Below are 25,326 nucleotides of genomic sequence, written 5' to 3' on the forward strand. Positions count from 1 at the left end.
TAGTAACGGCTGTAGATCAACCAGTTTAATAAGCTAGTACAAAGACTGAAAAACAAAGAATTGTAAAATCAACTATAACTACAACAAACAGTTAAAACATAAAGATATGAAATATGACATCCAAAACACAAAATGGGGGGGAGGGGAGTAAAAAACAGATCTTTTAGAAAGTATTTGAAATTAAATGACTACCAGTTTAAAACAAACAGATATAGGTATAGGTCAACATGTATGAATTCCATAATAATCACAAATCAAAAACTTACAATAGATACACAAAACCTAAAGAGAAACGAACACAAGGATACCATTAAAGAAAATCATCAAACTACAAGGGAAGAAACAAAAAAAGAAAAGAACAGAGAAGAACTATAAAACAACCAGTAAACAATTAACAAAATGGCAATAAGTACATATGTATCAATAATCATTTTAATACAGCCACTATGGAGAACAGTATGGAGATTACTTTAAAAACTAAAAATAGAACTACCATATGACCCAGAAATCCCACTACTGGGCATATATGCAGAGAGAACCATAATTCAAAAAGACACATGCACCCCAATGTTCATTGCAGCACTGTTTACAATAGCCAGGACATGGAAGCAACCTAAATGTCCATCGACAGATGAATGGATAAAGATGATGTGGCACATATATACAATGGAATATTAGCCATAAAAAGGAACAAAATTGGGTCATTTGTAGAGACATGGATGAACACAGAGACTGTCAGACCGAGTGAAGTAACTCAGAAAGAGACAAACAAATATTGTATATTAACGCATATATGTGGAATCTGAAAAAATTAGTATAGATGATCTTATTTACAAAGCAGAAATAGAGACACAGACATAGAGAACAAACGTATGGATACCAAGGGGGAAAGTGGGGGAGGGTGGGATTAATTGGGAGATTGGGATTGACATATATACACTAATATGTATAAAATAGATAACTAAGAAGAACCTGCTGTATAAAAAATAAAGTTCAAAAATAAAATTTGTAAAATGAGGAAAAAAGACATAGAATGGCTGACCAGATTAAAAGACAAAATACATGTATATGCTGCTTACCAGAGACTCACTTCAGAGCTAAAGGCACACACAGACTGGAAGTGAGGAGATGGAAAAATATATTTCATGCAAATGGAAATAACAAGAAAGCTGTGGTAGCAATACTGATATCAGATAAAGTAGACTTTACAACAGAGTCTACAACAAAAGACAAAGAAGTGCATTATATAATAATAAAGGGATCAATACAAGAAGGGGATGAAACATTTGTTAACATATATGCACCTACTATAGGAGTACCTAAATATATAAAGCAAATATTAACAGACATAAAGGGAGAAATTGACAATAATACAATAATTGTAGAGATTTTTAATATCCCACTTACATCAATGGATAGATCAACCAAACAGAAAAGCAATATGGAAACAGTAGTTTTAAATGACACATTAGACTAGTTGGACTCAGTAGATATTTATAGGATATTATATCCAAAAACAGCAGAATACACATTCTTTTCAAGTGCATTTGGAATGTTCTCCAGGACATATCACATCCTAGGCTACAAAACCAGTCTCAATAAATTTAAGACGATAGAAATTCTATCAAACAGTTTTTTCCTGACCACAGCGGTATGAAACTAAAAATCAATTGCAGGAAGAAAAATGGGGAAAACACAAACACGTCAAGAGTAAACAATATGCTACTAAAATAGATAACTAATAAGGACCTATTGTATAGCACAGGGAACTCTACTCAATACTCTCTAATGGCCTATATGGGAAAAGAATCTAAAAAAGAGTGGATGTATGTATATGTATAACTGATTCACTTTGCTATACACTTGAAACTAACACAACATTGTAAATCAACTATACTTCAAAAACAAACAAACAAACACTAGTGGGTAAATGAAGAAATCAAAGAGGAAATCAGAAAATACCTCAAGACAAATGAAAGTAAAAGCACAACTTTCCAAAGTCTATGGGGTGCAGCAAAAGCAGTTCTAAGAGGGAAGTTTATAGTGATAACAGGCCTACCTCAAGAAACAAGAAAAATTAGAAATAAACAACCTAACATCTAAAATAATTTGTAAAAGAACAAAGCCCCAAGTCACCAGAAAGAAAATAATAAATTTCAAAGAGAAACTAAATAATATAGAGACAGAAAAAAAAGAAAAGATCTGTGAAACCAAGAGCTGTGTTTGTTTTTTTTTAAGACAAACAAAATTGATAAGGCTCATCAAGTAAAGCAGAGAGGATCCAACCAAGTAAATTAAGAAATAAAAGAGGAAAAATAGCCAATATCACAGAGATACAAAAAAAAAAAAAAAACATAAGAATACTACAAACAGTTATATGCCAACAAATTGGATAACCTAGAAAAAAAAATGGGTAAATTTCTAGAACCATGCAATCTTCCAAGCTTAAATCAGGAAGAAATAGACAATCTGAACAGATCAATCAATAGTAATGAAATTGAATTTGTAATTTTAAAAAACCTCCCAGCAAACACAAGTCCAGGACCAGATGGCTTCACAGGGGAATTGTACCAAACATTCAGAAAAGAATTAATACCAATCCTTCTCAAACTCTTCCACATTTTATGAGACCGGCATTACTCTGATACCAAAACCAGATAAGAATGCCACAAAAAAAGAAAATTACAGGTCAATATTCCTGATGAACATAGATGCAAAAGTCCTCAAAGAAATATTAAGCAAACTGAATTCAACAATACATTAAAAGGCTCATACACCATTATCAAGTTGGATTTATCCCAAGGATACAAGGAAGTTTCAACCTCCACAAACCAGTCAATGTGACACACCACATTAACAAAGGATTAAAATCATATTATCATTTCAGTTGATGCAGAAAAACATTTGACCAACTTCAACATCCATTTATGATTAAAAACTCTCAACAAAGTGGGTATAGTGGGAACGTATCTCAACATAACAAAGGCCATAAAAGACAAGCCTACAGGTAACATCATACTCAAGGTGGAAAGCTGAAAGCTTTTTCTCTAAGATCAGGAACAAGAAAAGGATGTCTACTCGTCACTTTTATTCAATATAAGAGCACTTAGGCAGGCAAAAAAAGAAATAAAAGGCATCCAAATTGGAAAGTAAGTAAAACTGTCACTATTTGCAGATGACATGATACTATATATAAAAAACCCTAAAGCCGCCACAAAAAAACTATTAGAATAAATGAATTCAGTAAAGTTGCAGGATACAAGATTGACATATAGAAATCTGTTGTTTTTCTATACACTAATAATGAACTTTCAGAGAAAGCAAAAAAACAGTCCAGTTTGAAATCACATGAAAAAAAAAAACAACCTAGGAATAAACTTAACCAAGGAAGTGAAAGGCCTGTGGTCTGAAAATTATAAAACATTAGTGACAGAAGTTGCAGATGGTACAAAGAAATGGAAAGATATTTTGTGTTCACTGATTGGAAGAATTAATATTGTTAAATGTTCATACTACCCAAAACAATTTACAGATTTAATGCAATATCTATCAAAATGCCCAGGACATTTTCACAGAACTAGAAAAAATAATCCTAAAATGTATATGGAACCACAAAAGACCACAAATATCCAAAGAAATCTTGAGAAAAAGAACAAAACTGGAAGTATCACACTCCCAGACTTCAGACTACACTACAAAGCTACAGTAATTGAAACAGTATGGTACTGGCACAAAAACAGACACATAGATCAAGGGGATAGGATAGAGAGCCCAGAAATAAACCCACACACTTAAGGTCAATTAATCTACAACAAAGGAAGCAAGAATATTCAATGGAGAAAAGACAGTGGTGCTGGGAAAACTGGACAGCTATGTGTAAAAGAATGAAATTACAACATTTTCTCACATCATATACAAAAATAAACTCAAAATGGATTAAAGACCTAAATGTAAGACCAGGAACCATAAAACTCCTAGAAAAAAAACATAGAACAATCTTTGACATAAACAGTAATATTTTTTGGATCTCTTTTTAAGGTGAAGGAAACAAAAGCAAAAACAAACAAATGGGATCTTGTTAAACTTGAGCTTTTGCACAGCAAAAGAAACCATCAACAAAATGAAAAGACAGCCTACTGAATGAGAGAAAAATTTCCAAATGACATGACTGACAAGGGGTTAATATCCAAACTATATATAAAGAGCCCATACAAATAAATATTAAAAAAAAAAAATTAAAAGTGGGCAAAAGACCAGGATAGACATTTTTCCAAAGAAGATATACAGATGGCCAACAGGTACATGTAAAGATGCTCAACATTGCTAGTCAGAGAAATTCAAATCAAAATCACAATGTGATATCACCTCACACCTGTCAGAGTGGCTATCATCCAAAAGTCTACAAATTACAAATTTTGGTGAGGATGTGGAGAAAAGGGAACCTTAATATACCATTGGTGGGACTATAAATTGTGCAACCACTATGGAAAACAACATGGAGGTTCCTCAGAAAACTAAAAATAGAACTAACATATGATTCAGCAGTTCCACTCCTGGATGCATATCCAAAGAAAATAAAAACACTGATTTGAAAAGATACATGTTCATAGCAGCATTATTTAGAAATAGCCAAGATATGGAAGCAACCTAAGTGTCCATCAATAGTTGAATGGATAAATGGAATATTACTCTGCCATGAAAAAGAATGAAATTTTGCCATTTGCGACATGGATGTGGCATTTGCAATAACATAGATGCATCTGGAGGGTATTATGCTTAGTGAAATAAGTCAGACAGAGAAAGACAGATACTGTATGTTACTACTTATATATGGAATCTAAAGAATAAAACAGATGAATGAATATAACAAAACAGAGATAGACTCACAGATATAGGGAACAAACTAGTGGTTACCAGTGGGGAGAGAGAAGGCAGGAGGAGCAAAATAGGGGTAGGGGATTAAGAGGTACAAATACTATATATAAACTAAAATAAGCTACAAAGATATGTTGTACAGCACGGGGAATACAGCCAATATTTTATAATGACTTTAAATGGAGTACAACCTAAAAAAATATTGAATCACTATGTTGTACACCTGAAACTAATACAATATTGTAAATCAACTATACTTCAATAAAAATATAAGTGAGCATATCACATACTGGGATGCCAATGTTATTCTTGCATATTTTGGGGAAAGCCTGAATTCGGATTCCACACTCTTATTTTCCCATTCTAGAATATTGTATGAAGCTTGGTCATATAATCAAATTTGATTCATACATTAGTCCTGTGATAATGTGTATTTGTACACTGAGAAACAATGTAAGATCTATTTTTTATTGTGGGCTGTAGCCAGAAAGTTAACAGCCACTGTTTTAAGCTATTTTAAATGTTTGTTCTTGATGTTACTTGCAGCCAAAAGCAATCACTCTGATAAGCACTTTACATCATCTCACTTAATCTTAAACAACTCTATTGATTAGGTTTTAGTGAAATAAGTCAGACAGAGAAAGACAGATACTGTATGTTAATCTTAATCTTAAACAACTCTATTGATTAGGTTTTAATACCCCATCTTAAAGATGAAAAAACTAAGGCTCAGAAGTACTAAGGTGCCCAAGATAATACAGTAAGTATTGGAATATAAAGCAGGAATTTGAATAGAGGTATATCTGGTTCTAAAGCCCACTTTCTTGATCGCTATATCAGACAACCTCCCTACATAATACAAGAGTGCCTTTATTGCAGGTTTGCTCTGGCCCAGGCACTAAACCAAAGACTTTTCCCACCTTACCTTGCTTAAGCCATGCAACAGCTCTAGGAAATCAGTTTCATTATCTGTCTTTTATAAATGAGGAAATAAATGTACCAAGATCTCCAGTAATCTCTCCAACGTCAGCCAGGTAGTAAGTGACAGAGGGGAGTTGAACCCAAGTCGGTCCGACTCCAAAGCATTCTCACTATATCCCTTAGAGAGATGCCTAAGGGCAAATTCAGATTTTGTGGGTTCTGAAGTGTATACACTTTGGAGTAGGAAACTCTTAAGTTTTGTGTGCAAAATCATTCATAGAAAATTAGGTACTGAGTCACGCAAAGGGACCTGAAGATTATTCCTGGTAATTCTGCCCCTGAGCCATAGATGTTGCACTTGATTTACATTCATGATTTGTACTATAACTAACTTTTATGTTCATCAGAACCTTTTGTGATGTGGCTTCCAAATCCAGGAAGGTAAGGAATTTTCCCAGGATCAAAGAATCAGAAATAGTTGTTTGAGAAGGGACAGTTTCAGTTTGATTCTTTATCTTAAAGTCTTTAAAAACCTAAAATAAAAAAACAAATTACATTCTTTATACATTAATGAAATATCAAAACCAAAATGGCTTCTGCTCAGGCTTTGCTGCTGACTGTCAGCGTGACCTCACCCAAGTTCTATTGCACTAAGCCTCAGTCTACTCATTTTTATTTATTTATTTATTTATTTATTTATTTATTTATTTATTTATTTTTGGCTGGGTTGGGTCTTCACTGCTGCACACGGGCTTTCTCTAGTTGTGGTGAGTGGGGGCTACTCTTCATTGCAGTGCGCAGGCTTCTCATTGCAGTGGCTTCTCTTGTTGCAGAGCACAGGTCCTAGGCACCGGGCTTCAGTTGTTGCATGAGGGCTCAGTAGTTGTGGCTTGTGGGCTCTAGAGCGCAGGCTCAGTGGTTGTGGCACACAGGCTTAGTTGCTCCGCGGCATGTGGGATCTTCCCGGACCAGGGCTCGAACCCGTGTCCTCTGCATTGGCAGGCAGATTCTTAACCACTGTGCCACCAGAGAAGTCCCTACTCAATTTTAAATTGAGGGGAATTAATTAGTTAATCATTAACTTCATTTCCAACGTGAACATTCTAGGGACCTAACTGAGCCGAGGAACGAATAAACCGCTTGCTGCTTGACTACACTGGCCATCCATTCAGCTGTAACAGTTGAGCTGTTGGTGGAATTGGGTTTTCAACATTCCAATCAGCTAATTAGGATCTTTTGTTACAGCAAAGAGTCGTGTAGGGAGTCAGGACCCACCTACTGGAAGTTACAAGGATGGTATGTTAATTAAGTTGATTGTGGTGATTATTTCATGATGTATATATATATCAAAAACGCCAAGTTGTACCCCTTAAATATACACAATTTTTATTTGTCAATTACACCTCCATAAAGCTGGGGAGCAAAAAAAGAGGTGGAGGGTCACAGTTCTACATCACAGCTTTATTGCTTTCTGATTCTTCCCCCAGAGCCTCTTGAGAGCTGATGGGTGGGAAGAGAGCGGGTGGGAAGGAGACAGCACAATCTTCAGGCTGCAGGAAGCATCACTCAGCTCTGGGCACCTTATCTTCATATGTATTATCTCTGAATGTTATATTAGCCAGTGGACATGGTCCTAAAATATTTAAAATATCTATATTTCTGGGGCTATACCCTAAGCACACAGCACTCCGCAGGGGCCATTCCTCCAAGCTCTTTCTTTTTCCACAGAGCTCCCCTTACAGGAAAAGAGGCAGGACGTATGGTGAAAGGAGAGGCAGGGAGGGAGACACCTAACAAATGATCCCAACCACACACCCTGCCAACCCTGAATAACAGCAGCCACAGCATCCTTATTGATCCCAGGATCTAAGTCAAAACCAAAGTCTTGAAATTGCATATTCCTAATATTTCTAACATGTTTGTTCTCTGAATAGTTAATATTAAAATTATTAAAAATAGTTACCATTACCTAAAATAGTAACCCGAGTAACTATATTCTAGGTGCTTTTCATACATATTATATCTTCACCTTATAACTATGCCAAGTAGGTATGCCTATGTCCAATGTACAGATAAAAGAAATGAAATTCAGAGAAGTTAAGTAACTTATCCAAGGTCAACAGCTAGTAAACGGCAGTGCCGGAATTTGAACTTGCCTGTATCTTCCTACCACATCACTTTGCCTCTCAGTTAAATCTGCATTTTCCCTGTATTGCTTAAAATGTTATTTGATTGCCTTTCAATCCAGTAGAGTATAAGTTTCTTACAGGGGCTGTTTCAAATGAAGCTTGTAATATTAAATTGTCTGGTACAATTTACACTCAGTATGTGTTGGAAAATCCAAAAAAAAAAAAAAGTCCATCAGGAGAAATATATTGTTGAAAACCAATGACTGCAGTCAGACCAGCAAAGAATCCAAGCTATAAAAAGTACAAATGGTAGTTGCAGGCTGATCAAGAAAAGGACAGTCTGGCTGGGAAGTAGCATTTTCAGCTGTTCCTCTATGTTGGCAGCCTTTCAAAGCCACACAACCATTAAATGCATTAGTATAAGGAAGACTGTGATAACACCACAGTCAGCTGTGCAAAATGAATCTAAGAGTGATGGACAGATAAGTAGACTTGAAGTAGCAAATTGCTAAAAAGATCAGCCCAGAACTGTGAAACATAAAATGATATTTCAGTGTGGGTTAAAAGAGAAAGAGTTCACTTGTCCATCACTAGAGCCACTTTGGGAGATCAGTCAAGTATTTCTTGAACTTCTCAGAACCAGCAGGGATATCTATACTGAATAAGGTTAAACTTCTCCTTGAAGTGTCACCTGGCCAATGCTCACTACCATACAAAGATCATCTTTGAGTCTAAATCACTTCTGTCTCCCGTATATAGCTCTTCCCCTTCATCAGGAAGATAGGAGACTGGTTTTTCAACAATGATGTAATGTTGGGCTCTATATGGTAGAGCTCTGTAAATTTCAGGAAGTAGTTTGGGGTTGCCTCTGAAAAAGAGTTATCATCAGTGTCTGGGCTCCATTTGTACAAGGAGACTTTGCATTTGCTCATGGTAGACATGGCTGATCAATCACAGTTATCTTCATTGAGCCTCAGTATTTTTCAACACAGCAATTCAGACAACCCCGACTAATTAGGCACTTATGAAGAGAGCTAAGCCATGAAAACAAGAGCCTCATGCCTATTTTATTAACAACTTTACACCCAAGATTTAGCATAATTATGCAATAATTGTTGAATGAATGAATGTCATGGCCGACTTATACCAATTCTCTCAAATTTAGACTCACTGAATATACTTCTTAAAAGATCACAGGATTTCGGAATCATCTAATCTAATCTCCTGGCTATCATCCTTGGAACCCAAGCTTTCTAACTCCCAGCATTGTATTCCTTATACTCTACATAAAAAGAATTTCCCTTATTATTATAGGAGAAAGAGCTTGAAAATATGAGGCCAGACAGTTTTCTGAGTGGGCCAGGGTTTGTGTTTTTGAAGGTTTTAATCAGAGAGAATACGTTAAATGTAAGGTGATACCCAAAATATGACACCCAGAAACTCCTGGTCTGGAATAAGCACATAAGTACACAGGGAGGTAATTTGATAAAGTTTCACCAAATCACCTTGAAGCTTTTAGCTGCAGAGAAATGATTAATTTTTCAACAACGACTGAGCAAGGGAAAGTTCTCTACACCTATGTTCTGTGTTGAAGACTGTTGAGGCTTTGTATTCATTCCTTTGAGTGGGAATGAATTCCTTGAGTTTGCAACTGATGACGATGAGGTGGCCGTATTTGGAAAGCCAACCTCAAAGGAGCCCATTGACCAAAGCCAATCCAAAATGAGGAAAGAGAGCCAAGCACTCATCTGTGATGACTTTTTCCTCAAACACATTATTCAAAGAGCAGCATTTTGTCCACCTAGCTCAGAACACATGAGGATGAGAGTGTCGATTTCAATATTTTTTCAACTTCCTTCTCTTATATGGATATAAAGCTCTTATTACCTTGTACTGATCTTGAGAAGATAGTTACTGGTCTACAAAAAAAATTCTTCCATACAAGTTGAATCCTCTGTCTCCCTTTCCCCATTCGTGTTTTGTTCCAAAGACCCCCTTGCTGTCCTGGGAGTAGAAGTGGAGAGCTAAGGATCCTTCAGTTGTCTGAAGATGATGGCTCCCATCATCTCTATGACCTCATCTCTTACTATCCTCCTCTATGCTCTCTTGACTTCAGCCACATTGGCCTCCCTGCTATTTGTTCCTTTAACACACCAGGCACTGCTTTATCCATTCCTTCAGAGACAGGGTTCTCCCAGACCCCCTTGGCTAATTCTCTCTTCTTCTCTAAGTCTTGGCATAAATGTTACTTTCTCAATGAGGCCTCCCCAAACTCCACATTTAAAATTACAACCTTCAACCCAATTACCTGGCACTCTTAATCCCCCTTACTCTGCTACTTTTTTCCCCAAAGCACATATCACCCTCTAACAGTCTATAAAATGTACTTATTAGGTCTAGTATATATTCTCTCATTCTGCCCTCCAAGGTTAAAGATCTTTGTTTACTAATGCATTTAAACTCCCAGAACAGTAATGAGGGATATTATAGGTTCGCAAATACTTGTTGATGAATAAATGAATGAATTCTTAAGAAAAAACTTAGGAAAAGCTGTGAAACAACAGCAACAGCTCAGAGAAGCTAACCAAGGGAGCTCCATCTGGAGCTTTTTATGTTCTCTTTCCACTCAGCCTGAAATTTTACCAATTATAGATTTATTTGACATAAGGGATATTATCTTTTTTTTTTAACATCTTTATTGGAGTATAATTGCTTTACAATGGTGTGTTAGTTTCTTCTTTATAACAAAGTGAATCAGCTATACATATACATATATCCCCATATCTCCTCCCTCTTGCGTCTCCCTCCCACCCTCCCTATCCCACCCCTCTGGGAGGTCACAAAGCACCGAGCTGGTCTCCCTGTGCTATGCGGCTGCTTCCCACTAGCTAGCTATTTGGTAGCGTATATATGTTCATGCCACTCTCTCACTTCGTCCCAGCTTACCCTTCCCCCTCCCCGTGTCCTCAAGTCCATTCTCTACGTCTGCATCTTTATTCCTGTCCCGCCCCTAGGTTCTTCAGAACCATTTTTTTTCTTTTCTAGATTCCATATAAGGGATATTATCTTTTAAAATGCAAATACTGTGGTGTTCGTGCTAAGGACTGTCAGTTACTAACACATTATTGTGAATCAGTTTGAGTTCAATCACTCTCTCCCAGTTTCTAATGGAGACCAGCTTCCTGATGAGGACAAGAATGGTAGAGGAAGCTAGGACATTTTGGAACACAATGACTTTAGGGAGTATGGAAGTCCTGGGTGGGCACCAGAGTGGGTAGGTTTAAGGCAGTATAATAGGGCTCAGCCTCTAGGGATGGGAATCCACATTTACATGTTAACGTTTAGTTTCCGTGATGATCTTTTCAAAACCCCTCAAAGAAAAGTTTGTTTAGATCAATGACCTCTTCCCTTAAATCAATAAGTTCTGTTGGCCAAATAGAGCCTACTTCCCAAAATGCGCCCAGCAGGAGCTTGTTTAAAGGAATAAATGGGAACAGGGATGGGCATTTGGTTTCCTGGATCTCTCACTGTGTCTCTTGCCAAGAGGCTAAAAATGCTTATCAGATTTGCTTCATCTAGAAAGAATGGTTCTATGTTTCCCTTGCAGCTCTCTACAGGCTGGTCCATCTGATTAGCTATCCAGATTTCACTGCCCAACATTGTGGCACTTCTATAATTTATTTGGCCGCCATGAATAACATAAACATTATAGCCTACACAAACATCACTTTATGGGTATTTTATGACTGTTAGATTGTTGATGGTCAAGCTGTTTTCAGAGTCAACACATCAGTCCTTAGTGTCCAGGGGTTTCAGACCCAATCAAAGATCTGAACCAAACAACTTTGGCATAATGGTGAGGGGCTGTGTGGGGTTGGTATAAGCAGTGGTGCATTGAACTCAAGCTTAAAAGTTTGTGGCCATTAAAGTTATTCATATTCTAAGGCTGCAGAAGCTTAATGAAATCATTTTCCTCCCATCTTTCCTGGATACCAAATGATTATTTGTAGCGTAATTTGAGATTTGAGAAAACAAGAAAGGATAGGATGAGGAAGCTATTGACTCTCAAGGCATTGTGTCCCTGTGAGTCAAATGGAGGGATGTCTTTACAGAAAAGCTGAAAATTCCTCTGCAGATTCTTCTGGATTAAAAGTCTTCTACAATAAATAATAATAACAGCTACCATTTACGGAATGGGTACTCCTTGTCAAGCACTGTATACGTAAGGTTGCATTTAATCCTCATGATAGCTCCCTAGAGATGGGTGTTATCTTTGTTCTACAGATGAAACAAATATCTCATTGGATATCTGCTCAGGCTCCCAAAATAAGGAAGGGGCAGAATCAGAGCCCAAATTAGTGGCTGAGCTAACATGCATGTGCTTCCTCACTTCATTATACTGCCCCCACAGAGGAACCATGAAGGGTATCTGGGTCTCTTGGCTCTGTCTGTAGAGAGAGTATTTCAAGATAGTTGTTTTACACTAGAAATTTCCCCCATTAGAGCATGGAGTCAGCTTTCAGATTGAGAATTCCCTTCATCTTTGTCTTCTTATCAAGCCCTGTGACCAGAAGAGTGGTGTGGACTCCACCTCTTCCTCCCACCTGGGCAACCAGCTGCCCACAGGAAGCATACATTCTTCTCTGCTGCTCAGTGCCATAAGCTTCACATGGAGAGGGCTGCAGATTATACCTGGAGAGCGAAGGCATCAAGATGGCGACATAGGTCATCCCTGACTGTGCTCCCCCTCACAAGAAGAACAACAACTCTTCATGAACAAGACAGCACTAAGGGAATCCTAGAACATGGGGGTGAGGCTGAAGCACACTCCTGCACCACAGAGACCAAGACACACTGCATTAGAAGGACAAGAGAAGCAGTTACACGTGACTGCATTGCCTCTCCCTCGGGCCAGCACAGCACCCTGCTGAGAAGTCTCCCTTGTGCCTTTGATTCCTCCAATGGGAAAAGAGCACAGGGGTTTCAACCCGCTCTCCCAACACTGTGGGTCACTTTGTGGGAGCCCCTACTCTGGTCTCCCCCTTGCGGATTGCAGGGGAATCACTGGGAATCTGAAACTATGATAGAGAAGGGGGAAGGGACTCGCAACAACCAGCACTCGGATCTTGGCAGATGGAGCTCATTATCAACCAGCAACTTTGATCACCTGTAGACCCAAGTTGGTGGTCCACTCTGACCAGGGAATCCACTGGGAGGCAGATCTGCCTTCCTCTAGGTCCTCAAATGAGGAATTTTACAATTCTTACAGTCTGGTTTGCCTACACCCATGAAAAAAACCGAGTCACAGCCCCACTCACTGGGGAGAGTGTTACCTGACCCCATCGGGCCAGAGGGGTTGGTAAGAGCACCTAGGAGCTGGGTAGCCCAGCACTGCTCTAGCTGAGAGGTGAGTGGGAGCCAAATGCCCACAGAGCAAAGCCAGTACAGGGCCTAGAGAGTTCTTCCACTATGCCCAGGCAGAGGATTCATTCATAGCCAAGGCTGAGGGTAGTTCACCCCCTCGCAACCAGAAAGCCTGCTTGGAAAAAATTGGAGAGGCCTGGAGTAGCCCCTCTCTGTTCCACCAGACAAGGGAATGGAAACACAGCAGCCCTACCTGCTGCAGAAGGTGTTTCCTGGTCCCATCTGTCAAGAAGGGCTGGTGAGAACACCTGGAGGCTGCACAACCCAGCAATGTTTGAGTTAAGGGACTGGCAGGCATAGCCAATAATGTGCAGAGCAGAGCCAGTGGCCCTTTTTGGCCAGGGAACTTGGGGCATGAGTTGGCTTAAGACAGCAAATAAAGAGCTTTACCAGTTTTAGAGCTCCTCTTCCAATGCTCCTGGGCAGGGAAACAAATTCATAGCCCCACTCATTGCTGAATAGCACTCATTGCCTTCAGCCTACCTGACCAGGAACCTAACTAGAGCACATGGGATGCAGTGTAGCCCATCCAACAGCCCTGCTTACACTGACACTTGAACAGAGAGCATAGCTCATGGCTTTCCCTGTCTGCAGGACCAAACTGGTGACCTAACCTGACCAGGGAATTAAGTGTACACTCTTGCCTGACATGGGTCTCCAAACAATGTGTGTTAGAGGCCCTGGGCCCCATCCTACTGCCCTGCCATAGCAAGGAAGCTAATTTATAGCCCCATCTACTACTGAATATGTAGTCAGTCCCAACCATCTAGAAAGCCTGACCAGAGAATCCAGGCAAACATGGAGCCCATTCTATAACCTCACTTGAGAACCAAGCCAGCAGTACTCAACTAATGAGGTCCCCATCCCCAGTCAAAGAGCTTGAACAGTTGCCTTGCCCCCAAATAAACCATAATAGCAGGTCCCACCTGCCCAAGAATATTACCAGCAGACACACCCACAACCTAAACTGAGCTGACTAGTGAAAAATCTGTCTCTGTCAATGCAAACCTGTAATGTATAATTACTCAAATGTGCAAATAATGACATAAGGATTCAAGGGTCACAAAAAATCATGTAAACATGACATCAAAAGAAACAAATAAAGCTCCAACAACTGATACTAAAGAAATGGAGATCTATGAACTTTCAAAGAATTCAGAATAATCCTCTTAAGTTTAGCGAACTATAAGAACATGCAGACAGACAACTAAGCAAAATAAGAAAAAAAAATGCATGAACAAAACAAGAAGCTGGGCAAAGAAGTAGAAACCATTAAAAAAAAAAAACCCAACAGAAACCCTACAGTTGAAAAATATAATAACTAAACTGAAGAATACAATAAAAAGTTTAAAAAGCAAACTTGAAAATGCAGAACTAGTGAAATAGAGGATAAGGAATTTGAAATTATCTTATCAGAGGAACAAAAAGAAAAATAAAAAAAGATGAAGAAAGCCTAAGGGACATATAGGACACAATTGAAAAAACAATATTCACATTATAGGATTTCCAGAAGGAGAAAATAGAAAAGGACAAAACGTATATTTAAAGCAATAACAGCTGAAAACTTCCCAAACCTAGAACCAGAAGCTGGAAGCCTCAGCATGAGGTAAGGCCTAAAAACCAATAGGACTGGAGGTCAGTGACACCTACCAGACCACCCACAGTAGTTAGTCTGCCACAACAGAAGGACCCATGTAGCCCACATAGGGGATATCCCTAGAGCATATACCTCTGGTGACCAGAGGGGAGTGTGCAGCTGGTATGTAGCCTACCAGCTACATACATCCTTTTTATAGGATGTCTCCTACAAAAGGCCACTTCTCTGAGGTCAGGAAATATAAACCTACCAGATACATAGAAATAAAAACAGCAGTTAGGCAAAATGAGGCAACAGAGGAACATGTTTCAAATGAAGGAACAAGATAAAACCCCAGAACAACAACTAAGTGAAATGGAAATAGGCAATCTACTCAAATGAGAGTTCAAGGTAATGCTCATAAAAGATCAAAGAGCTTGAGAGAAGAATGGATGAACAGAGTGAGAAGTTAGAAGTTTTTAAACAAAGAGTTAGAAAAGAAAATATAAAGAAGAACCAAACAGAGATGAATAATACAATAACTGAAATGAGAAATACACTAGAAGGAATCCACAGTAGATTAAATGATACAGAGGAATGGATCAGTGAGCTGGAAGAGAGAGTAATGGAAATCACTGAAGCCAAACAGCAAAAAGAAAAAAGAATAAAAAGAAATGAGGACAGCTTAAGAGACCTTTGGGACAACATCAAGCGTACTAACACTCGCATTGTAGGGGTCCCAGAAAGAAAAAAGAGAGGGGCAGAGAATATATTTGAAGACATAATAGCTGAAAACTTCCCTAACCTAGGGAAGGAAATAGGCATTCAGGTCCAGAAAGCACAGAGAGTCCCAAACAGAATCAAGCCAAAGAGGACCATACAAAGACACATTGTCAAAAATTGTCAAAAATTAAAGATAAAGACAGACTATTAACAGCAGCAGAGAAAAGCAACCAAGTTATATATAAGGGAACTCCCATAAGGCTATCAGCTGACTTTTCATCACAAACTCTGTACTCCAGAAGGGAGTGTCATGATATATTTAAAGTAATGAAAAGGAAAAATGTACAACCAAGAATACTCTACCCAGCAAGACTTTAAGACTTGAAGGAGAGATCAAAGTTTTACAGGCAAGATAAAGCTAAAAGAGTTCATCACTACTAAATCAGCTTTATAAGAAATATTAAAGGGACTTCTCTAGGCAAAAAAGAAAAGGACACAACTAGAAACATGAAAATTACAAAGGAAAAAGCCCATTTGGTAAAGGCAAATATACAGTAAAAGGTTATAAATTAACCACATACAAAGCTAGTAGGAAAGTTAAGAGACAAAAGCAGTAAACATCATCTACACATCTGCATTAAGTAGTTAAGGGATACACAAGACAAAATGATGTCGGGAATTCCCTGGTGGTCCAGTGGTTAGGACTCCCGCATGTTCACTGCCGGGGCCTGGGTTCAACCTCTGGTTGGGGAACTAAGATCTCACAAGCTGCGTGCAGCGCGGCCAAAAAAAAACCAAAAAACAAAAAACAGAAAGATGTAAAATACGATGTCAAAAACATTCGTGGAGGGAGGGGGGTAAAAATGCAGGGTTGTTAAAAGGCCTTTGAAATTGAGAGATATGCAATTTAAAATAATCATGTGTATATTAAACCTCATGGTAATCACATACCAAAAATCTATAATACAGAAAAGATAAAGGAATCCAAACATAACACTAGAGGTACAGTAGTCATCAAATCACAAGGGAAGAGAACAAAAGAAGAAACAGGCAAAAAAGAACAACCCCCAAACAATGAGCAAAATGGCAATAAGTACATACTTATCAATAATTACTTTAAATGGACTAAATGCTTCAATCAAAGGAAAGAGTGGCTGAATGGATACAAAGACAAAACCCATGTATGTGCTGCCTACAAGACACTCACATCAGATCTAAAGACATACAGACTGAAAGCAAAGGGATGGAAAAAGGTATTTCATGCAAATGGAAATCAAAAGAACGCTGGGGTAGCAATACTTATCAGACAAAATAGACTAAAACAAAGACTGTAACAAGAGACAAAGAAGGACATTACATAATGATCAAAGGATCAACACAAGGAGATATAACAATTACAAGTATATATGCAGCCAACATAGGAGCACCTAAATACATAAAGTATTAACAGACATAAAGGGATAAATTGGCAGTAACAATATTTGTAGGGGACTCTACCGTCCCACTTACAATGGACAGTTCAGACCAAAAAAAAAAAAAAATCAATAAGGAAACACTGGCCTTAAATGACACATTAGACCAGGTGGACTTAATAGATCTATATAGACCATTCTAACCAAAAGCAGCTGAATGCAGTTTTTCAATTGCACATGGAACATTCTCCAGGATAAATAACATGGTAGGGCATAAAAACAAGTCTCAGTAAATTTAAGAAAACTGAAATTGTATAAAGCATCTTTCCGACCACAATGCTATGAGACTAGAAATCAACTACAAGAAAAAAAATTGCAAAAAACAAGTGGAAGCTAAACAACATGCTACTAAACAACCAATGGAGCACTGAAGAAATCAAAGGAGAAAAAAATCAAAAAATAGCTGGAGACAAATGAAATGAAAAAAAAAAAATCCAAAATCTGTGGGACACAGATCAAAAAAGCAGTTCTAAGAGGCAAGTTTATAGCGATACAAGCCTATATTAGGAAATAAGAAAAATCTCAAACAACCTAACCTTACATCTAAACTGACTAGAAAAAGAACAAACAAAACCCAAAGTTAGCAGAAGGAAAAAAAATCATAAAGATCAGAGCAGAAATAAATGAAATAGAGACTAAAAAACAATAAGAAAGATCAATGAAACTAAGAGTTGGTTCTTTGGTCCCTTAAAAAAATAAAAATAGAGCTACCATATGATCCTGCAATCCCACTCCTGGGCATATATCCAGAGAAAAACATGATTTGAAAGGATACAGGCACCCCAATGTTCATTGCAGCACTGTTTACGATAGCCAAGACATGGAAGCAACCTAAATGTCCACCGACAGATGAATGGATAAAGAAGATGTGGTACATATACACAATGTACTATTACTCAGCCATTAAAAAGAATGAAATAATGCCATTTGCAGCAACATGGATGGACCTGGCGATTATCATACTAAGTGAAGTAAGTCAGAGAAAGACAAATATTGCATAATATTGCTTATAAGCAGAATCTAAAAAAAAAAATGATATAAATGAACATGTTTACAAAACAGAAACAGACTTACAGACTTAGAGAACAAACTTATGGTTACCAAGGGGGAAGGGTGAGGAGGAGGGTTAGACTGGGAGTTTGGGATTGACATGTACACACTGCTATATTTAAAATAGATAACCAACAAGGACCTACTGTATAGCACAGGGAAATCTGCTCAGTATTCTGTAACAACCTAAATCGGAAAAGAATTTGAAACAGAATAGAAACATGTATATATATAACTGAATCACTTTGCAGTACACCTGAAACACAACATTGTTATTCAACTATATCCAACATAAAATAAAAATCAAAAAAAAAAAATGAGTTGGTTCTTTGAAAAGCTAAACAAACCTGATAAACCTTTAGCCAAACTCATTGAGAAAAAAAGGAAGGGGCCCCAAATCAATAAAGTTAGAAATGAAAGAGAAGAAGTTATAACTGACACCACAGAAATATAAAGGATCACAAGAGATTACTGTGAACAACTATATGTCAATAAAATGGACAATATAGAAGAAATAGATTCCTAGAAATGTACAATCTCCCAATACTGAACCAGAAAGAAAAAGAAAAATATGAACAGACCAATTATCAGTAATAAAACTGAATCAGTAATACAGAAAAAAAAAACTCCCAACAAACAAAAGTCCAGGACTAGATGGCTAAACAGATGTATTCTTTCAAACATTTAGAGAAGAGTTAATACCTATCCTTCTCAAACTATTCCAAAAGATTGCAGAGGAAGGAACACTTCCAAACTTTTTCTATGAGGCTAGCATCACCCTGACACCAAAACCAGACAAAGATATCACACAAAAAGAAATTTACTGTCTAATATCACTGATGAACATAGATGCAAAAATCCTCAACAAATTAACAAACTGAATCCAACAATATATTAGAAGGATCATACAATATGATCAAATGGGATTTATCCCAAGAATGCAAGAATGGTTCAATATCTACAACTCATGTCACATACCACATAAAAAATTGAATAAAAGACTAGCCAGAGCAGCTGAAGCCCTGCAGGAACCAAATTGGCAGCTGGCAGTGGACTCTCTCTAGGGGCTAAGATGGATCTTGTACCCAATTGTTTTTTTACACCATACATATATTTGGCCACATGGCCAGAGGATGACATCTTCCGACAAGCTATCAGCCTCCTGATTATAACAAATCTCAGTGCATATAACCTTTATTTCTTCTTTGCAACACTGCGTTATTATTTTGTCTATGATCATTCATTAATGAAACACTCACAATTTTTCAAGAATCAAGTCTATCAAGAGATTATGCATTCTGTCCAGTCAATGCCATGGATCAGCATCCCCAGAGTTTCACTGTTCCTGCTAGAGGTTACAGCAAATTGTATGACGGCATAAAGAGTTTCCATACAGCTGGTTTTGACTCATTGCTGTTATCCTGCCCTTTCTCTTTTCCACTGACATGCTGATCTACTGGATTCACAGAAGCCTTCATCATAGACTTGTATATAAGTGCTTACCCAAACCTCATCACATCTGGAAGATTCTGACTCCATTTGCAAGTCATGCTTTTCACATTCTGGCTGGCTTCCTTCAGAGTCTACCTTGCCACATATACCTTTTTATTTTCCCCTTACACACGGTAGTTTATTTAGGTTTGTATGTCTTGGTCAATATCTGGACAATTTCCATTCATGATGGTGACTTTCAAGTTCCCCAAATCTTAAGGCCATTTATTAATGGCTCAGCTCATCATACAGACCACCACATGCTCTTTGACCATAACTATGGACAGTATTTCACATTGTGGGATAGAATTGGAGGCTCCTTCAAAAATCCCTCCTCCTTTGAAGGGAATGGACCACTTAGTTATGTGAAGATGACAGAAGAAGAGAGCAAGAGCCATGCAGGAAATGGCTGTAAAAATGAAAAATTATTCAATGTAGAGTTTACAAAGACTGAGTAGATTATTGCCCAGTTATTAAATATTTTTGGTCAAGAAAAATAATCTACATACGTACAGCCAAGAGGCATAGCAAGTGAATAGTATCATTTGAAAATCAGTATTTTGGGTACAGCTGAGTAATGATCATAATGGTAGGTCAAGGGAACATGTCATGAATACCAAGATTTTAACCTCATGCTTGAAATAATGGACACTGGTCTAAGGGACAAGTTGTGTCTTTCTAGCCAGCAGATCTGTAATTTGAATAGCTTGAATAATGATTTTTTAAAAGATAGAGGATAAATTATCAAGGGGACTAGGTTATGCCCTTTTGCCTTAATTCATCCATATTCATTAAGTAAAATTCATTGTGCTTAATGGTATCAAGACTAAACACCATAACAAAGAAATATTAATATAAAGATGGTTCCTTGTTTCAGGAATGACTAAGCATTCAGTAATTGTATGATAACGACTACTTGTAGTATTTTGTTCAAGTGGAAACACTGGTGTGAAAAAAATTGTTATATAATGTATTAGCAGCTCAGTGGTCTGATTAATAGCATGTGTTATAAGATTATCATCTTCCTACACATAGAAAACTTATTCTCTGGAGACACTGTCAAATATTACATTTTACTGATGAACAAATAAATTGGAATTTTAGAAAATATTAATACTACCATGATTTAATCCAGATCTGGGATTATTTAAAGATTTTGATGGTTATTGTTTTAAACCATTATTTAATAAGTGTAAAATTATGTGACTGAATATATTTAGAAAAGGAAATTTGATGCCCAAATAATATATTTGACTTTTTAATTAAATTGATGCATTTATGTTTCAAAGTTACAATCCTATGATTTTCTATAAAAGGAAAGAGTTGCCAAATATTTAGGCCTATCACTGAAGATTAGTTTTGAAATCTTATTTTCCCTCCTCTTTCTTCACTTTTCCCCACTTCCTCTACAAAAAGATTTAACAAATACTTTTATAAAGAAATGTCATGTGTTATAACACATATGTTGGGAAAACATGGTTTGCAAAGACATTCTATAATGTATTTGTGTAAAAATCAATAAAAGTTGATTATGACTGTTTAAAAAATTGAATAAAAATAATATGATCATCTCAATGGATGCAGAAGAAGCCTTTGACAAAATTCAGCATTCATTTATGATTAATCCTTTATACCCACTTTGTGAAGAGTTAACACACCTCAATGCAGTAAAAGCCATATATGAGAAGTCCACAGCCAACATCATACTCTGATAAAAAGGTGAAAGCATTTCCTCTAAGATCAGGAACAAGACAAGAAGGTCCACTCTCCCCACTTTTATTCAGCACAGTATTGGAAGTCCTAGCCACAGAAATCAGATAAGAAAAATGGGAAAGAAAGAAGTAAAATTGTCACTGTTTTCAGATGACATGGTACTATACATAGAAAATCCTAAAGACACCACTGAAAAACTAGAGTTCAATGAATTTGGCAAGGTTGCATGATACAAAATTAATATACAGAAATCTGTTGCATTTCTATACACTGATTATGAACTATCAGAAAGAAATTTAAAAAACAGTCCCATTTATCATCATATCAAAAAGAATAGGATACCTAGGAATAAGTCTAACTGGGGAGATAAAAAGACTTGTACTTGGAAAACTATAAGACACTGTGAAAGAAATTGAAGATGACACAGATGGAAAGATATACCATGTTCATGGACTGGGAGAATTAATACTGTTAAAATGACCATACTTCCCAAGGCAATCTACAGATTCAACGAAATTCCTACCAAAATATTGAACATATTTCACCCAATTAGAATAAATAATTCTAAAATTTGTATGTAAACACAAAAGACCCTGAACAGCCAAAACAATCTTGACAAAGAAGAACACAGCTAGAGGTATCACATTCCCTGACTTCAGACTATACTACAAAGCTACGGTAATCAAAACAGTATAGTGCTGGAACAAAAACATACACATAGATCAAAGGGAAAGAATAGAGAGCTCATAAATAAACTCACACATTTACGGTTAACTAATCTATGACAAAGGAGGCAAGAATTTACAACGGGGAAAAGACAATCTCTTCAATAAGTGGTGCTGCAAAGACTGAACAGCTACAGGTAAAAGAATGAAATTAGAATATTTCTTCACATCATATACAAAAATGAACTCAACATGGATTAAAGTCCTAAATGTAAGACCAGAAACCATAAAACTCCTAGAAGAAAACATAGGCAGAATACTCCTTGACATAAATCATAGTAATATTTTTTGTTTCCTAAGGCAAAGAAAACAAAAGCAAAAATAAACAAATGTCACCTAATTAAACTTAAAAGCTTTTGCACAGCAAAGGAAACCATTAACAAAATGAAAAACAACCTACAGACTGGGAAAAAATATTTTCAGATGATGACTATAATGGGGTTAATATCTAAAATATATAAACATCTCATATGACTAAATATCAAAAAAGCAAACTCAATCAAAAAATGGGCAGAAGACCTGAATAGACATTTTTCCAAACAAGACATACTGATTGCTAACAGGCACATGAAAAGATGCATGACATCACTAATCAGAGAAATGCAAATCAGAACCAAAGCGAAATATCACCTCACACCTGTCTGAATGGCTATGATCAAAAAGGAACACAAATAACAAATGTTGATGAGGATGTGGAGAAAAGGAAACCCTTGCCTACTGTTGGTGTGAGTGTAAATTGGTGCAGCCACTCTCAAAAACAGTAGGGGGGTTCCTCAACAAACTAAAAGTAGAAGTACTAAATGATCCAGCAATTCCACTCCTAAGTATAGATCAAAAGAAAACAAATACACTACTTTGAAGAGATACATGCACACCAATGTTCACAGCAGCATTATTATAATAACCAAGACATGAAAGCAACCTAACTGTCCATCAACAGATGGACGAAGAGGTGAGATATCTATATCTATATATAGATATATATTAAACACACACACATAGTAGAATGCTATTTAGCCTTAGAAAAGAATGAAATTTTGTCATTTGCAAAAATATGGATGGACCTGAAGGGTATTATGCTTACTAAAGTAAGTCAGAAAGAGAAAGACAAACATTGTATGTTACCACTTACAGTGGAATCTAAAAAATAAAACAAACTAATGAATATAATAAAACAGAAACAAAGTCACAGATTTAGAGAACAAACTGGTGGTGACCAGTGGGGAGAGGGAGGAGTGAGGGCAAGAAAGAGTATGGGGAGAGTGGAAGTGAGCCCTGAACCAAGATGGCAGAGTAGAAGGATGTGCTCTCATTCCCTCTTGTGAGAACACCAGAATCACAACTAGCTGCTGGACAATCATTGACAACAAGACACTGAAAACCACCAAAAAAGACACCCCACATCCAAAGACAAAGGAGAAGGCAAAATGAGATGGTAGGAAGGGCACAATCACAGTAAAATCAAATCCCATAAATGCTGGGTGGTGACTCACAGACTGGAGAACACTTATACCACAGAAGTCCACCCACTGGAGTGAAGGTTCTGAGCCCCAGGTCAGGCTTCCCAATCTTGGGGTCCAGCAACGAGAGGAGGAATTCCTAGAGAATCAGATTTTGAAGGCTAGTGGGATTTGATTGCAGGATTTCGACAGGATTGGGGGAAACAGAGACTCCATTCTTGGAGGGCACACACAAAGTAGTGTGCACATCGGGACCCAGAGGAAGGAGCAGTGACCACAGGGGACACTGAAACAGACCTACCTGCTAGTGTTGGAGGGTCTCCTGCGGGGGTGGGGTGGGGGTGGCAGTGGCTCACCGTGGGGACAAGGACACTGGCAGCAGAAGTTCTGGGAAGTACTCCTTGGTGTAAGCCCTCCCAGAGTCTGTCATTAGCCCCAACAAAGTGCCCAGTTAGGCTCCAGTGTTGGGTTGCCTCAGGCCAAACAACCAACAGGGAGGGAACTCAGTCCCACCCATCAGCAGTCAAGTGGATTAAAGTTTTACTGAGCTCTGCCCACCAGAGCAACACCCAGCTCTACCCACCACCAGTCCCTCCCATCAGGACACTTCCACAAGCCTCATAGATAGCCTCATCCACCAGAGGGCAGACAGCAGAAGCAAGAAGAACTACAATCCTGCAGCCTGTGGAACAAAAACCACATTCACAGAAAGATAAAGATGAAAGGGCAGAGGGCTGTGTACCAGATGAAGGAACAAGATAAAACCCCAGAAAAACAACTAAATGAAGTGGAGATGGGCAACCTTCCAGAAAAAGAATTCAGAATAATGATAGTGAAGATGATCCAACACCTCGGAAAAAGAATGGAGGCAAAGATCGAGAAGATACAAGAAATGTTTAACAAAGACCTAGAAGAATTAAAGAACAAACAAACAGAGATGAACAATACAATAACTGAAAAGAAAACTACACTAGAAGGAATCAATAGCAGAATAACTGAGGCAGAAGAACAGATAAGTGACCTGGAAGACAGAATGGTAGAATTCACTGCTGTGGAACAGAATAAAGAAAAAAGAATGAAAAGAAATGAAGACAGCCTAAGAGACCTCTGGAACAACATTAAATGCATCAACATTCGCATGATAGGGGTCCCAGAAGGAGAAGAGAGAGAGAAAGGACCCAAGAAAATATTTGAAGAGATTATAGTCAAAAACTTCCCTAACGTGGGAAAGGAAATAGCCACCCAAGTCCAGGAAGCACAGAGAGTCCCATACAGGATAAACCCAAGGAGAAACATGCTGAGACACATAGTAATCAAATTGGCAAAAGTTAAAGACAAAGAAAAATTATTGAAAGCAGCAAGGGAAAAATGACAAATAACACACAAGGGAAGTCCCATAAGGTTAACAGCTGATTTCCTCAGCAGAAACTCTACAAGCCAGAAGGGAGTGGCATGATATACTTAAAGTGATGAAAGGGAAGAACCTACAACCAAGATTACTCTACCCGGCAAGGATCTCATTCAGATTTGATGGAGAAATCAAAAGCTTTACAGACAAGCAAAAGCTAAGAGAATTCAGCACCACCGAACCAGCTCTACAACAAATGCTAAAGGAACTTCTTGAAGTGGGAAACACAAGAGAAGAAAAGGACCTACAAAAACAAACCCAAAACAATTAAGAAAATGGTCACAGGAACATACATTTCGATAATTACCTTAAACGTGAATGGATTAAATGCTCCAACCAAAAGACACAGGCTTGCTGAA

The 25,326-nt window shown here is 37.7% G+C and overlaps 1 pseudogene across 1 annotated transcript; it reads left to right on the top strand.

The window, feature by feature from the left end:
• Positions 1-12,077: 12,077 nt before the first annotated feature.
• LOC309630670 (lathosterol oxidase pseudogene) lies at positions 12,078-24,955 on the top strand (annotated as a pseudogene). The gene has a single exon. The product of its transcript is annotated as a lathosterol oxidase pseudogene (transcript).
• The last annotated feature ends 371 nt before the right edge of the window (positions 24,956-25,326 follow it).

The sequence above is a fragment of the Balaenoptera borealis genome (genome assembly GCF_965194805.1).
Source record: "Balaenoptera borealis genome assembly, chromosome: 6".
Lineage (NCBI taxonomy): Eukaryota > Metazoa > Chordata > Mammalia > Artiodactyla > Balaenopteridae > Balaenoptera > Balaenoptera borealis.